The 16,146-nt window shown below is 44.4% G+C and overlaps 2 long non-coding RNA genes across 4 annotated transcripts; one reads left to right on the top strand and one right to left on the bottom strand.

Annotated features, from left to right (window-relative positions):
• Positions 1–1,840: 1,840 nt before the first annotated feature.
• LOC134479692 (uncharacterized) lies at positions 1,841–10,399 on the bottom strand. Of its 2 annotated transcripts, none has more exons than XR_010053311.1 (2): positions 10,015–10,399; positions 1,841–2,171 (listed from the first exon to the last, which is right to left on the bottom strand). It is a non-coding gene; the product is annotated as an uncharacterized LOC134479692 (long non-coding RNA). The 2 variants fall into 2 exon arrangements; XR_010053312.1 differs by having other exon boundaries at positions 8,003–10,374.
• On the top strand, positions 10,362–12,056 carry LOC120093602 (uncharacterized). Of its 2 annotated transcripts, XR_005486960.2 has the most exons (3): positions 10,369–10,454; positions 10,650–10,778; positions 10,882–12,056. It is a non-coding gene; the product is annotated as an uncharacterized LOC120093602 (long non-coding RNA). The 2 variants fall into 2 exon arrangements; XR_010053310.1 differs by having other exon boundaries at positions 10,362–10,778.
• The last annotated feature ends 4,090 nt before the right edge of the window (positions 12,057–16,146 follow it).

Consider the following 16,146-nt stretch of genomic DNA (forward strand, 5'->3'; position numbering starts at 1 on the left):
ATAGATGGCTCAGTGGTTAAAAGCACTGACTGAGGTCCTGAGTTCAATCCCCAGCAACCACATGGTGGCTCACAACAATCTGTAACGGGATCCGATGCCCTCTTCTGGTGTGTCTGAAGAGAGCTACAGTGTGCTCATATACATTAAATAAACAAACAAACAAATATTTAAAAAGAAAAGAAGAAAACAAAAACCAAAAAAGGCCATCAGTGGCTCCCTCAGATGGAGAGAACAGAGACTCCAGGTGCCCAGAAGTGCAGGGATGGCCTTGGTTTGCCCTCACCGTTACCATGGCTGACTCACTGCCCTTGTGCCCCGCCCCTCACTTCCTCCTCCAGTTGGAGCCCTGGGAGTTGCCTCATAGTCTCCCTGGACTCTACCTTTGACTTTGTCCGGCGAGGAATTCAGATAAACGTAAGGACCTGAACACTAAGTGTCCACTCCCGTCTTCTTCCCGGGCAGGGTGGCTGTTTCTGTCCACTGGGAGCCCCAACCCTTGTCAACAGCTCATGTCCATGAGCTCCCTGGGTCTGGCTTCTGGCAAGCAGACACACTCTCCCTTTGTCCCATCAGCCTTGGCAGGTGGTGCTGTCCTGATGTTACCAATTCTGGGGTACAGCACCACCCATGTGATCTCTCTCTGTTCTTGGTAAACTCTGCCCCAGGCATCCAATTTGAGGGGCCTCTGTTCCCTGCCAAGACTCTGGTGATAGAATTATCAAAACCATATGTTCCTCTTCCAAGGCTGGCTTCATCTTCAGACTCAGACTATTGCCTGAGTGTCCTCAGAGGGGCCGCCTGGGGCTAATAAATGTATAATAACTCATCTCCAGCTCCAGCAAGTGCTGCTGCTGCCACTGGTGATGCAGACAGTAACGACAGCTGTTGTCAGGTCCCATTCAGAGCCTGGGCCACATGCTCTTCAAAATTGGGCTTTCCATCTGATGCTGAAGTTACTAAGAGATTAGACAACCTTTACCCCACGTCACACAACTGAGGTATTGCCTAGTTATTGTGTTACCTCCTTGGAGTCTTGCTTCAAATGACCCCCGCCATTAGGCCTCTCCTGGATAACTCCGTTGTGTTAACTACAACTAATTCATTGTGACAGAAACAACGCAAGTGGAGGGAAGATTTGGTTTTGCTTCATGCTCTCAGGGGGCTCTGCTCATCATGACAATGGAGGCATGGAGAAATGGCTCAAATCATGGCAGCCAGAGCATGTGGCAGAAGCTGTTCACGTCATGGTGGTCCAGGAAGATGGGCTGGGTGTAACTTCAATGGGCCTCATAATCTACTTCCTGGAGGTGGGCCCTATCTCCTAAAGGTTTCAGGGCCTGGTGAAGAAGCATTCTAAACATGCAGGGGACATTTCAGATTCAAAGCATCGTGTCCCCAAATTCAACACCCCCCCTTGCCTATCTCTCTGCCTCCTTTTATCTTCAGAGTTTGTTATCATCAAACATTCAATGTTTTTTCTCTGATCTCTTGATCTCAATCCCCTTGAAGTGAGTTCCAGGAGGAAAGAGATCGTTTTGTTTTATTTATTGCGTGATCCCAGCACTCTGACACAGTTCTGGGCTTAGGTCCTTAATGAAGCTTTGGAATGAGGGATGAATGGCAAAGCTTGAATGCAGAGCCAGCTCTGTCTTGTTTGCAGTTCTGTGTGTTGCTACACCATCTTCCCCAGCAAGTCACAATCCAGGTGAACAGATAATAGTCCCTCAGAGAAAGGACAATGGCATCACCTCTTTGCTTTCTATCTACCAGACTCTATGCCACCGGCTATGACTGTAAGGTTGAGAGAGCTAACAAAAGGAAACAAACAGTGCTCACATTATTTTTTTTTCCGAAAATACGTTTACTGTCAAGACACCCAGACATACGGTCAGAATGTGTAGGCTCTGGCTGCCGTGAGGCACCGTTTGGAATGCCAGGGAGAAGAATGTGAAGCAAGAGATTTTGGTGCAGAGAGAAGCCACCCATTTTCCACTGGGTGCAGGTGTCCACAGGATGAATGAATGTTCTCTTCAGGATCCAGAAGACAGATGGCACTCAGGCGGAGCAAGCAGGGCCAACTGGGCAGCCTAGGTCTGGAAGCCACAGATGTTCTGGACCTTGATTTTTCCTCCTTCTGAGGGAACCCGCTGATTCTTTTTCCAAAGCACACACTTAGGAAATGCAGAAAGAAATTAGACTCAACTATGGGGATAATATTGGCAGGCGACTGGACTGAGGGCTGTGGCCTCAGACATGCACAATGTCTCCATCCATTCTTGCTGCCATAGCAGTATGCCACAGGCTGGTAATTTATATAGTGAGAATAGATTGATTTCTTATAGTCAGGGAAACTTTGAAATCCAACATCAAGGTGTCGTCAGCCTTTGGTGAGGCTTTTCTGTTGTATCATCCCTGTGGATGGTGGAAGGACCAAGAGCAGAATACCAGGAAGGTCTTGATTTTATAACAAATTCACTCCAAAGAGTTTTGATCCTTATGGATCTACTAGGAATCTGAACACCTCTTAAAGGACCCACTGCTTAACACAGTTGAATTAAGGACCACGTTTCCATCACAGAACATGGGGTACCTGCCTATTCCACCACTCCCCCTGTCTTGGGGCAGGTTATTTAACCTTTCTCTGTTTCCTTGATTATATTTTTCATAGAAATAACACCATCTTCATTGTTGTAATCCCTGTTGTGTGAGAGGTACCTGAGAAATAAGAACTCAGGATGGCCGTTATGCCTGATGACTGAACTTGAATAGAATTCATTTTTCTCCACTATCAGATCACTCCCCCTTACTGGGAGGAATGAGTTTATTTTATTTTTAATTTTTTTTAAAGACTGTATTGGTTTTTTATTTATTTTATATGTGTGACTACACTGTCGCTATCTTCAGACACACCAGGAGAGGGCATCAGATCCTATTTCAGATGGTTGTGAGCCACCATGTGGTTGCTGGGAATTGAACTCAGGACCTCTGGAAGAGCAGTCAGTGCTCTTAACCACTGAGCCATCCCTCCAGCCCTATTTTTAATTTTTAAAAATTAATTCTTTGTGAATTTGATACATTGTTGTTGTGGTTTGCCCTGGAGTTGTCTGTATTTTGATGCTAATTCCACTTCCCCAAGGACGGCTGCCTAGTCACATGCTCAGGACTCAGGTGACTTCACCAGAACCTTCTCCCCATTGAATTTGTAAAATACAGGTGCCGGCAGGTACAGGGTAGAAGAAGGCCTGTCTTTGGATGAGAAGGAAGGATGGGCGGGAGAAGAGTTTAAAGAAAGAGGAGGAGACAGGAACGGAGAGACAGGAGATGGAGGGTAGCCACGGCAGAGAGAAAATGGAAGCCAACGTTAAGATTCCACGCTGTGTACTTACAGGTTGTCATTAATGTTCTTAAGGGATGGATGTGTACTGGGCTTTGTATATTTAGATGGGCAATTATATCTTATCAATTGGGTCAAAGGTTATTGTGTTGTGTGTTCTTTTATGTGACAGTTTGAATGTAGGAAAGTGCAGCGGCAGGAGACACTGGGCTGCCTCGGAACTGAGATATGTGTTTCTGGCATGGAAACCTGCCTTGGGAACTAGATAGGTAGAGAGATTGCTGCCAGGATCAGAGAGAGGCCCTCGGCAGTGTGATATGGGGTGGAGCAGAGCGGGTGAGACACTTTGCTGACTGAGAATTAAGATATCAAGCAGATATCTTGGGGCACTGCGGTGCCAGACCTAGAGCGGATAAAAGACAGCATTTTTTTTTTATTTTTTATAATTTTACAACAACATATCGTGCTTTGGACATAGTCACCCTTTCCTCTACCCCTCCCAGTCCACCTTCATTCCTGACACACCCGATTTTTAATATCCATTTAACTCTTCTAATATCCATTTTAACTTGAATATCTCATATTTTTAAAAATATCCATTGAGCTAAATTTGTGCTGACTCTATATATTCTTGGGTGTGGAGCTGTTCCCTGGAGTGCAGGCCAAGTGACCAAGCCACAAAACATTAAAGAGAACCATCGGGTTGGGGATTTAGCTTAGTGGTAGAGCGCTTGCCTAGGAAGCCCAAGGCCCTGGGTTCCGTCCCCAGCTCTGAAAAAAAAAAACCAAAAAAAAAAAAAAAAAAAAAGAGAACCATCAGCTAGGGGCGGGACTTCTTGTCTATCTCCCACCTCCAAGCTGGGATTTTTGTCTGACTTGATCTTGCACAGGTGCACCAATAGGTTTATGACACCTTGGCACAAGCTAAAGTCATCTGAAAGGAGGGAGCCTCAATCAAGACAATGTCTCCGTAAGATCCAGCCCTAAGGCATTTTCTCAATTAGTGATCTCTGGGACAGAATCAAGCCTATTGTGGGTGGTGCCATCCCTGGGCTGGGTTCTGTAAGAAAGCAGGCTGAGCAAGCTATGAGGAGCAAGCCAGTAGGCAGCACTCATTCATGGCCTTGCATCAGCTCCTGCCTCCAGGTTTCTGCCCTGTTTGAGTTCCTGTCCTGTTTCACTTACCTATAAGTATAAGCCAAATAAACCTCTTCTTTTCCCAAGCTGCTTTGATCATGGTGTTTTCGTCACAGAAAACGTTAAGATAACAGGTCTTGGCTTGTTATCCCAACTCTGTTAGTTCCTGGTCTGTTGAGTCTGGAAAAGAGTTTCTTTATCGACTGCCTCTTGCTCTAACATCTTCTGCCCCCTCATTGTAGAAAATGATCCCTGAGCCCTGGGAGTGAGGTGCAATGACTGGGCGGCTGGGCATTGCGGCTGGGTGATGCGGAAGCTTTCAAGCTTGGAAGACAACACAGTGAGTGGGGGCAGGGAAATACGGCACTGGAAGGTTGAGCTCTGGGGACGAAGTCATGGAGACTTGCCCTGTCCGATCAGTGATGTTAAGGAAACCCACAGAGTACCCGGATAGCCCACAAAGAGAGAGGTTCTGAATCTCAGCAAGGTCTAAGTCTTTGAAGGAGAAGCATCCCCTTCCCAAACACAGGAGGGCCGTCACCCCACACGCTGTGCCAAACTTTCTGCCATTGTTTACATTTCTTAGAGAAGCCCTCTGGTCCTCAGCTTTATATCACTGACTGAAGAGTCTACTGTACTGTAGCAAGCACAGTGGCATCGTTAGGAGACTGTGTGCGCACTGTGATGCCAACTGCTTCTGGGAAAAGCAAGGCCTGGTGGCACTCAGAACCTACAGAAGCCACTGTCGGGGTAAGCGCTCACCAGAATCCCAGAAAACAGGGAGGTGAAGCCACTTAGATAAAGGTGAGGGACAGGGAGGTGGGGGGGTGTGGGGTGAGGGGGTGGGGAGTGTGGGGTGAGGGGATGGGGGGTGTAAGGTGAGGGGGTGGGGGGTATAGGGTAAGGGGTTCGGGGGAAGGCCTGCCCCGGCCTTGGGATGCACTCTCGGAAACCCCTTATCAGACATTTCACTGTAAAGAATGTTTTGATTAGGAAAGGTTACCATCATTGCTTACAACCTGATGCAAAGACCCCGGGATAAAAAAAAAAAAAAAAAGGATCGATTCAGACCCACAGTTGCTATTTTCACCTGCGCTTCTACCTGCGGAGCCAACTCTGCTTTTTACCTGTCTGGCGTGGGAAGGCGACTGAGCCGCTAGACAAAACCAGCGAGGACGGCGAACACCCAACCACATGAGAGACGGAAAAAGGCAAACATCTCTGTTTTAAGTTACTAAAAACCTTGCAAATTGCTCAAGACACGGCCTTTAAATTTTGCATTTTAAGATGTATATTACTTTTGGTGCTAGGAGGAAGAAGGTAATATTGGGACTAGGGCAGCTACAGGATAATGGGGGGAAAGAAAGAGGAATATGAACACTTCTTGGTGCTGTAGTGGGGACTCTCCAGTTGACAGTGTGTTTCAGAGCTTTAGCGTGCTGCTTTCCACTTCCAACTACAACTTTTTTAAAAAAAATTATTTATGGGCTGGAGAGATGGCTCAGTGGTTAAGAGCACTGACTGCTCTTCCAGAGGTCCTGAGTTCAATTCCCAGCAACCACATGGTGGCTCCCAACCATCTGTAATGGGATCTGATGCCCTCTTCTGGTGTGTCTGAAGACAGTGACTGTGTAATGCATATAGATAAAATAAAATAAATAAATCTTTAAAAAGTATTATTTATTTGCTTTACATCCTGCTCAATACCCTCCCTGGTTCCCCCCACAGCCCCCCAACTCCCACACCCTGGACCCTTGGGGCTCCCAGAGACTGAACCATCAGCCAAAGAACATATATGGGCTGGACCTAGTCCATCCCCCTTCACACATACGTAGCAGATGTGCAGCTCAGTCTTCATGTGGGCCCCCCAACAACTGGAGCAGGAGCTGTCCCTAAACCTGTTGCCTGTCTGTGGACCCCAGTCTTGCCTGGCCTCAGTGGGAGAGGATACACCTAGCCGTGCAGAACTACAACTTTTAAAACTATTTTCCTTCTATTCAAGACTCCAACTTGTAAACCCTAATGTTTCACTTACACATCCAGGAAGTTTTCTAGTAAGCACTTCAGCGTCTTCAGAATTTAACTCATTTTTTAAGCCTTTAATATTTCATTTATAATTTTAATACGTTTGATTTGGAGACTTTCTCTGGTCATCAAACTCTATAATTCTTATGTACCTGTCAATTAAGGTTATAAAATTAATGAGCTTAAGTTCTGTAGTTGTCCAGTATTACTTAAAATCCAGGTAAAATTACCTTATTCTTTTGAGACCTAAATCACTAACTCTTTCTGGCCTGTTACTTTGTCAGAAACCTTAAAATGTAAAATTCTTAAATACTGAAGGTACATAACCCCCAAACAGATCTTTTTAATTTAACTTAAAAAGTATAAATAATTTAGAGTTATATAGTAAGTTATAAATATCTTCTCCTTAAAGTTATTTACCTATTTCTATGTGTAATTATGTACTTATTTATGTGTGAGTGTGTGTACGTGTGTGTGTTTGTGGGTGGTTATGTGCCTCCTATGCATGGAAGATCTTGTGTAACAGACCAGGGAATCTAACCCTCTCAAACTGGGGTTACAGAGGGCTGTAAGCTACCATGTGGGCGCTGGGAATCGAACCTGGGACCTCTGGAGGAGCGGCTAGTGCTCTTAACCATGGTGGCTCACAACCATCCATAATTCTGCATCCCAAGTTACAGCAGCTTCTTCTAACTCAGCAGTTCTCAACCTGTGTATGGGTCATGGCCCTTTTGGGAGTCAAATGACCCTTTCACAGGGGTCACCTAAGACCATCGGAAAATATAGTTATTTACATTATGATTCATAACAATAGCAAAATTACAGTAATGAAGTAGCTGTGAAAATAATGTTATGGTTGGGGTCACTACAACATGAGGAACTGTATTTATAGGGTTGCTCCCTCGGGAAGGTTGAGAACCATTGATCTAACTTTCTCAGGTACACATACGGTGTACATACAAACACACAGGCAAAACACTCAAAATTGACAAAATTAAATAAATAAGCCTCAAAAAATTTTAATCATAGCTGGACATGGTGACATACCTCTTTAATCTCAGCACTTGGGAGGGAGAGGCATGCAGATCTCTGAGTTCGAGGCTAGACTGGTCTACAAAATGAGTCCAGGACAACCAGGGCTACATGGAGAAACCCTATCTCAAAAAAAAAAAAAAGAATTAAGAAATTATAACTTGCTCCTGCCTTGCTATGTCTTACTTACAAAATAAATGCCATTTTATTTAATTCTATTTGTACATTTTATCTAATTGTCACAAAGAAAATCATGGTGATTAAAATCTATATATAAAACATTACTGGGCTGATGAAATGAAATGGAAAACCATTTAATAGAAACAGTAAAATTAAATTTATAGGGATGCCCTGAGCCTATAGAATTGAAATATGAAAGCCTAAAGCATATGTCTTAGGGATTCATTGCTGTGAACAGACACCAAGACCAAGGCAATGCTTATAAAGGACGATATTTGATTGGGGCTGGCTTACAGTTTCAGAGGTTCAGTCCATTATCATTGTGGTGGGATGCATGGCAGCATCCTGGCAGATATGGTTATGGAGAAGGAGCTGAGTGTTCTACATTTTGCCCGGAGGGGATTCTCTTCTGCAGACAACCAGGAGGTGGGGTTCCACACTGGGTGGAGCTTGAGCATAGAAGCCTCAAAGCCCACCCCCACAGTGACGTACTTCCTCCAAGGCCGCACCTCCTAAAAGTATGACTTCCCATGGGCCAAGCACATACAAACCATCTCAGCACATAATGTAGCCACAGATGAAGGAAATCACTGGAGCATCCGCTAAGCTAGCATTGTTTAAACCAGGGCGGATCATCTGCAGGGCTGTAAACAGGGAACTAATTGACAAGGGCAAGCACAGTTTAACTCAGGATCTCCATAAATTACCAGGAGCCCCGTTTTGTCAACACTGCTAAATATTTAGCCACATAAATTACAGCTCTGTCACCTGAGCCGGATTAAATCCAAACAGGAAAGTCCTCTCGGCTGTTATTAGAAAACTCCAGGTCACTATTTAGAGTACAGAACATTCTGTGCTCCCGGCGGCTGATTTTATTAGAATGTCCACATCGTGTGTCTTAAATTTGCCCCTTGATTTTACTTCCTCACTTTTTTCTGAGTATATTAGTTACGATTCCTATCAAGAGCAATCAGTAACTTCACATGGTGTTGGAAGTTTAACTCAGCATCCTGTCACAGGACACACCCAATGTGGGCTGAGTTGGGGTTGGACCCAAGTTTCTTACATCAGTGTCCCCCATGAAATCCTCTGAGTCTGCAGTAGATGGAGTAAAGAGATAACATGGAGACCTGAGAGGAAACTTAGGAGGAAGGACACACCCTTATCTGGTCTTTCTGACCTCTGTCTCTACCATGTCGGCCAGAGCTGAGCCACATGACCCTGTCTACACAACAGAATGTTTATTGAGCCAGGAGAAAGGCCTCTATGAGCTCCTGCATCCCTACATTCTATCCCAACTCTAACTTAATATCCAGTGCTTTCTTCAACAATTAACTAGATAAACCCAATTATCAAAATACAAACTGCTCTCATTGATGAGAAACCAGTGTCCTGACTGGTTATAGGTCAACTTGACACAAGCTAGAGTCATCAGAGAGGAAAGGCCTCCACGAGATCCAGCCATAAGGCATTTTCTCAATTAGTGATCAACGAGAGAGGGCTTAACCCATAGTGGTTGGTTCCATCTCTGGGCTGGTGGTCCTGAGTTCTATAAGAAAGCAGGCTGGGCAAGCCAAGGGGGAGCAAGCCAGTAAGCAGCACCCGCCATGGCCTCTGCCTCCAGGTTCCTGCCCTGTGTGAGTTTCTGTCCTGACTTCCTTCAGTGATGAAGAGTGTGATGGATTCTTTCCTCCTCCAGTTGTTTTTTGGTAATGGTGTTTCATTGCAGCAGTAGAAACCCTAAGACAACCACTATAATCCTATTAGACATGAAGGTCACGGCACGGTGGTATTGGAAAGTAATACTGCTCATATGCCCGTGTCACTTAACTTCTGATACAGCATGTTTTGACGGTTTACAAGTGGGATAACCATAACCTACAGCGCTGTGAGAGATATTGTTCTGGTGAACTACTTAGGGGTTTGAAATACCACCCTTGACAGAGTCGAGGATCTCTGAGGAGAGCTTGGCAGGAAAATGTTTGGCTTAAATATGTTTATTTTTACCTGTCACTTTAACATAAGAAAGTTATGAAAGACATGTGTCTAAGGACGTCAATACATGGGTTTGGGTCCATGATGCTTTATAAGTTAGCATGGACCCTTTGACACTGTTAACATTAATAAGCTTTATTTACTTATCTGTAAAATGGCGATGACCAAGATGTTGTGCCAGAGTAGTCACAAGAACGACAATGTTCTTATGTCACTAGAACTGACGGTGTTAGTTCTACTCATCCTCCTGGGCGCAGGCACCTTCTCAGTGTTAGGCAGCTTCATAATACTTGAACAAAATTTATAATTACCATTATCCAAAAAAAGATATCTAGCACCAGATAATGTTCAACGTTTGTAACAAGAAGCGATATTGCCAAGACCCACAGAAAGGAAGGTCTGAGTTTCCGAGTAATGCCATCCACGAGGTTGTCCAGGGACCGCCACTTGTCCTTGAGGAATAAATGCAAAAGTTGAGAGTAGATCTTTAAGAAATTCTCTGCCAGTTTGACAACAATGTATCGGGTCACAGAGCAGGGTGTGGTTCATTAGGGTGTGGCCTGAATAGTATTTTGAGCTCAGTAGGGTATGAATGGGCTGGTGAGCCCTGTGTGATGCAGGCTCTCTACTGTTCTGGAGGGTAGGATAACCTTTCAACAGTAACCTTTCAACAGAAGGATGCGTGCGTGCGTGCGTGCATGCGTGGGTGGGTGTATTCCCTCGTGCGCATGTGCATGCCTGTGAATGTAAGGTCAGAAATTGACATTGGGTGTCCTCCCCGATTGCTTTTTGCCTCATTTTTTGAGACAGGGTCTCCCACTCATGTGGAACTCACTGTATTGGAGCCTTGGGGGGGGCCAACAAGCCCCTAAGATTCTCCTGTCTCCATCCCTGTGTCACAGGGTTACCGAGGCAGATGTGTGCCGCCATGTTTGTTTTTTCACAGGAGTAAGAGAGTTTCAAACTTAGGCCCTTACGCCCACACGGCAAGCACTTTACTAACTGACCACCGACCTGGCTTCTAACAGGTGAAATCTCAGGTCCAGTCAGGTTAAAAACCAAGAGCGAATAAAAGGTGAGTTACAGGGAAGTCTTTGTGTGGGGGTGGGACGTGGGGCGTTGTAGGTATTCAAAAGCATTTCTTCATCTTTAAGACGATTTTTTTTATCTGTTCACAGATCATCGAGGCGGGTCTTAAAAGTTAGTTTGGCACAAGAACTAAGTTGAGGAAATAAACTTTCTATAATTTCCTTTTAATCATGACTTACTCAAGAAACACGTTTTGTGGTGTGTCGAATGTGTCATTTGACACATTTCAAAATGTGTCAGAAGGAGTAAGCCAAATCATGACAATGGAAGTTTACCTGGAAGAAATGAAACCGAAAGCGCTCCTCACGTACCAAATTCAGTGCAGGAGGAAGGAGGTGCTGAGCCTCTAAGTACTGCACAGCTTTAAAATTACTCAAATCACATTCATTTTGCCTCACATTTTGCATTAAAAAATTGAAAATGCAGAAACCATCAGTCGGTGCATTTCTGCAAACAGTGCCCTGCAGTTAAATGGAATCGCACCAACATAAGCCTCATTTGCATCCCAAATTTATTTTAAAAAAAAATCAAAAGAGTTTTTTAGAAAAAAAGAGTATTAGGTTAACTCTACCCCCTACAGAAGCAGATGCTAGCTGCTTCACATCCAAACGCATATACAGGCCTTTTACACCATGGTACCCACGGTGGTGAAGATCAGTATTCTTACCACCGCTAAGGCGTGGATACAAAACCATGCCAGAGATGCTGGCTTAAAAATGGTGGGAGTGTTCGACGCCATTACCAGACAGTTCTGGGTACTGGCTAATGTTATGGAGACAGAAATCGCAGAAAATAAAACCGGCAAAGTATTGTTATTTCAACTGCATGGCTGCACAGGTGTTACCACAACCAACCTTGTACTTATGCTTTAAGTACGATTGCCGTGGGAAGGAAAACGTCTTTCATCTTCTTAGCCAATAAATACATCTGTGAACTACATAAAAAACCAGAAAGGATTATGTTGTCCGAGAATGTGTCTGGCGTTCGGGATTTTTGTATTCTGAAGACACAGCTGCAGTTGCTGGAACACGGTCCGGGTTAGTTAGCCAGAGCAAGGACTGTGTGTAAATCAGCAAGCCACTTCCTTCATTAGGAGAGACATTGAAATCTGTGGAGCTGAAGTGCTACAGAAAGAGCACCTGAATGGCCTTATAACTCTAGAGAGCTAGTCGTTGGGGCTGGATGTTGGTAAGGGGTTCAAAAAGAATATTGTTCCATATTCTGTATATAAAAAAAATTAAAGTGACTGCCCAGCTTGCTGGAACTATGGCTTTTTCCATTCTCCTATGTCACTGGCTTCCCTACAAAGCATAGAAACTATCCACGTGTATAATATTCCCTACAAGTGGCGTGTCATCAACTCAGAGAAAATTGGAGAATTACCTGGTAAGCGTTTTGTCATGTGAAATCCCTTAAACATTGATGGAACTGATCTTCAGTTGTGCAGCTTTTTCATTTAATTATGACCACAGAACTATCAAAAGTTATGTTGGTAGAAAAAGCCACTGACTGTGTCCGTCATCCGACTGTGGCTCTTCATAAATTTTTACTTCTTTTATATTTGACCTGGTTATATTTATTGAAGCACAAGCTTATATATAACAATCTAATAATAAGTGGGTTAATGTTAAAAACATAGGTTTTGAAGATTGTGTTTTCATTTCACTTTTTGTTTTTTTCTGAGACAGGGTTTCATGTAGTTTAGGCTATCGGGGAATTCCCTGTGTAGCAGACGGTGACCTTGAACTTCTGATCTTCCTGCCTCCACCTCCCACCGCTGGGATTAAAGGCACTGGACATCCAGTCCTGTTTATGGGGATTGAACTCAGAGCCTTGTGTGTGGTAGAAAACGCCCTCTATAGCTGAACTAACTGCACCCCCAGGCCTTGTTTCGATTTTAAGAATTTATTTTCATTATCGTAAAAGAACCATCGGTCTCTAAGAGACTGAAATAGCGAATGGAGAAAGATTCTTAAGAATTTTTTGAAAAATGCTACTTCAGAACATCAGCCTGATGGACACAAAGGGTCCACGAGCCCAGACTCGTGCTTATCGAGAACCCAGGCCTCTCAGACTTAGGCAGATGGGAAATGTTTAATTCCTGTAGCTCAGGTGGTAAAAGGAGAAAACTGACTCCCAAATGCTTTCTTCTGACCTCTGACCTCCGACCTCCAGGCATGCACCATCAAGTTCGTGTTCCTCCCCACCACCACTCTCACCACCTCCCTAGAATCCCAGACCCAAAGACACTGTGCCTGGTTCCTGGGTCCAAGAAAATTTCCCTCCTTGACCATAGGTTGAGGGGAGACAGTGCTACCAGCATTCGAAACCCACAGTGAAGGTTGTTTATGAGGACAAGGGTGGATCTTGAGTGTAGGTTGTCTGTGCACAAAGCTCCTCAGAGTTCGAATAGCCCCAGAGGGTAGGAGGCAGCTCCCACAGTAGGGAATTCAGAAACTAAATCGGAACCAATGTTAAAACAATCTAGTTTCAAGGCAGGATGATAGGCTATATGAAATGGCCATAGCTTTCTTCATAGTGCGACCGTTTGAGACACTTGGAACAGGGGCGCTCCAGCTGTTAACTTTGTGCAGACTCCAGGATCATTAAAGAAGCACCTGTCCAGATGTTAGCCACACGTGGAGCCAGACGGGCAGCCCACGAGCCAGGGATATACGAGCTAAGGACAGGCAGCAGTGTGGGAAGACACAGAGACCTACATACAAACTACTTGTTTGCATCCCAGAGCGGCTGCCTGTGAGCACTAGACCTTAAGATACTCTCTCGGCGTCTCAACGTTCTCCTCTGTGAGCCACTCATCCATGTGCAGCCCGCAGAACAAACCTGGCAACAGTGAGCAATTAATGCCACGGGTGGATTGGAGACAGCCCCTGAGAGTGGATGACACAGCGGAGCGATCAAGGAGGGCCTTTAAAGGATATTTCAATCTACAGGAAGCTGGTCTGAGATAGGATGAGTGGGCAGATATGACTCTCTTGTTTAGCTTAGTAATCCTAGCAGAAACTACTCTTCAAATACAAAACAAAACAAAGCAACAACAGAAATAAGATGACAGCATATGGAACGGGAGAAATAAAACAGTACCTGGAGGGATGGAAGGTGGTGGAAAGTTCTTTCATGTCAGAGGAAACATGGGCAGACTTGCTGCTGAGAGAAAGAAGCTCGTGGGGAGAATGGGGTGATTAATGGGGCAGGAATCTAAAGGCACGGGAGGAGACCCAATCAAAAGAAAGAGATCAGGGAGTCAGTCTTAACCGTAAGGTACCTGGGGTGGAAGGAAGGAGGCAGAGCATTCACTGAGCAGAGAGAAGTTCGGAGGAGCACTAAGTTGAAGGGGTTTTTTAAGTTCGTGCAGAGACACTTGGCTCTCTAAAGTGGGTGAATACAGCTAATGGGTTGGGGACATATTTTTCTCCTCACAGTGGAAGATTCTCTAAACTGGCTTAGTCATTCCATCTAGCGTGTCGTCCCACACACACCACGGCACCTATAGTGAGCTATAAGCTAAGGACCGAATCTAGCCTAGTGGTTTGGTTTTTTGTTTTGTTTGTTTTTGCAAATGTCAAGCTAAAGACGGCTTTCATCTTCTTTACTGAGGCACAATGCACATGACAATTCCCATGTTAATCCCTTTTACTACCCAGGGGCGTTGAGTACTTTCACAGGGTCTCCAGAACATTCCTATCTGAACAGAAACCTTGTGCTCATACACAAGAACTCTATCCCTCTCCTGCCTGGGGTCCCCAGCAAGCGCTCTTCAGCTTCCGTCCCTGTGTTTTTGTGTTCTGGGTCCCTCGCACGGGTGGACTGGCAAAACAACGTCCGTGCTTTTATATCTGCTTATTCCACGTCCCAGCATGCCTTCAGGTTCATCCATGCCGTGGAATGTGCCAGAATTTTGTCTCTTTTGATGACTGAACACACACACACACACACACACACACACACACACACAAATAATACTCATATATAAATAGAAAAAAAGAAATAATACTTTCATAATAATTGCATATATGAGAATTATTTCTTTTTAATCCCTTATACTATTCAGAGGCATTAAATACATTAATGGTGGTATGAAGCCTTCCTCGCTACCCATTTCTTCATTCATTCATTTACTTAGAAATACTTGGGCCATTTTCACTTCAATTGTGGAGAAAGCTCTGTGAATACTGCTCGTGGCCTTTGCGTGAGTCCCTGCCTTCAGCTGACCGGCCTACGTGTGTAAAGTCCACATCGAACACTAGCTCCATATTTAACTTGCTGAGATTCAGCTAACCATTTTCATCACAAATAGACCATTCGCTTCCATGCAGCCACGCACGAAGCCCGTTTCCCTACATCCACACAAGCACCTCTTTTCTGCTTCAATTTCAGTTTTGATAATAGCCACTCCAATCCATGTGAAGTGATAAACCGTTGTTCTTTAGCTGTGGCAAAATATGCACAACGTAACATTTGCCATCTGTGACATTGGAAGATGTGCAGTGCGGCAGCATTGGCTTCCTCGGAGATTCATGAAAGGAATGTCATATAACACAACTAACATACACAGATCCGTGCGAGCTTACCACGCTCATCGCCACAGATACTCTAACTTAGCTGGCACATCGCAGCCCTTGTCTGGATTGTCTCCCAGCTGATCTTGTACGTATTGGAGAGCTCTGTTTGTGTGCAAACCTCTCTAGGACGCATCCATTACCCATTAAACAGTTACTTGCCTCCTCTCAACTCCTAGCTATGTGTATTCTATTTTTTTTGTCTCTATGAATTTGACTTAGAATCATGAGCTCCTATGTAGTGTGTGATTTATGATTGGTTCACTTCAGGTTGTTCTTAGAACATCTACCTTGTAGCATGTGAACCAACTTCCTTTTCAGGAGTAGATAATACTCCACTATATGCATTCACTGCGTTCTGCTCATCTGTGAATGGGTATTGCACTGTTTCTGCCTTTGGCTTCTAGGAGTATGTTGCTATGAAAACATGCTTATTGGTATTTGCATAGTTGTGATGCCTTCTTAAGTCCTTTGCTCATTTTAAATCAAGTTGTTTTACTGTTGCTATTACTGAGTTTTAAGCATTCTTTATAGTCTGGGTATTAATCTCTTTTTAGAGACATAGTCTGCAACTTTCTCCCATTCTATCAGTTGCCTTTGAACCCCGCTGGCTATACACACGAGAATCCATGAGGTGGTATGTGCTAGAAATGAGTTGTCTAATATCCCTCTTTTAATCTCATCCTGTTCAATAGCTAGAGAGGGCCCTGTCACCTGCAATGGAAAAACCGACTTCTACATGAAGTTGAGACAGTCACAGTTAGCATGTATATC

This window comes from Rattus norvegicus, chromosome 7, assembly GCF_036323735.1.
Source record: "Rattus norvegicus strain BN/NHsdMcwi chromosome 7, GRCr8, whole genome shotgun sequence".
Taxonomy (NCBI): Eukaryota; Metazoa; Chordata; class Mammalia; order Rodentia; family Muridae; genus Rattus; species Rattus norvegicus.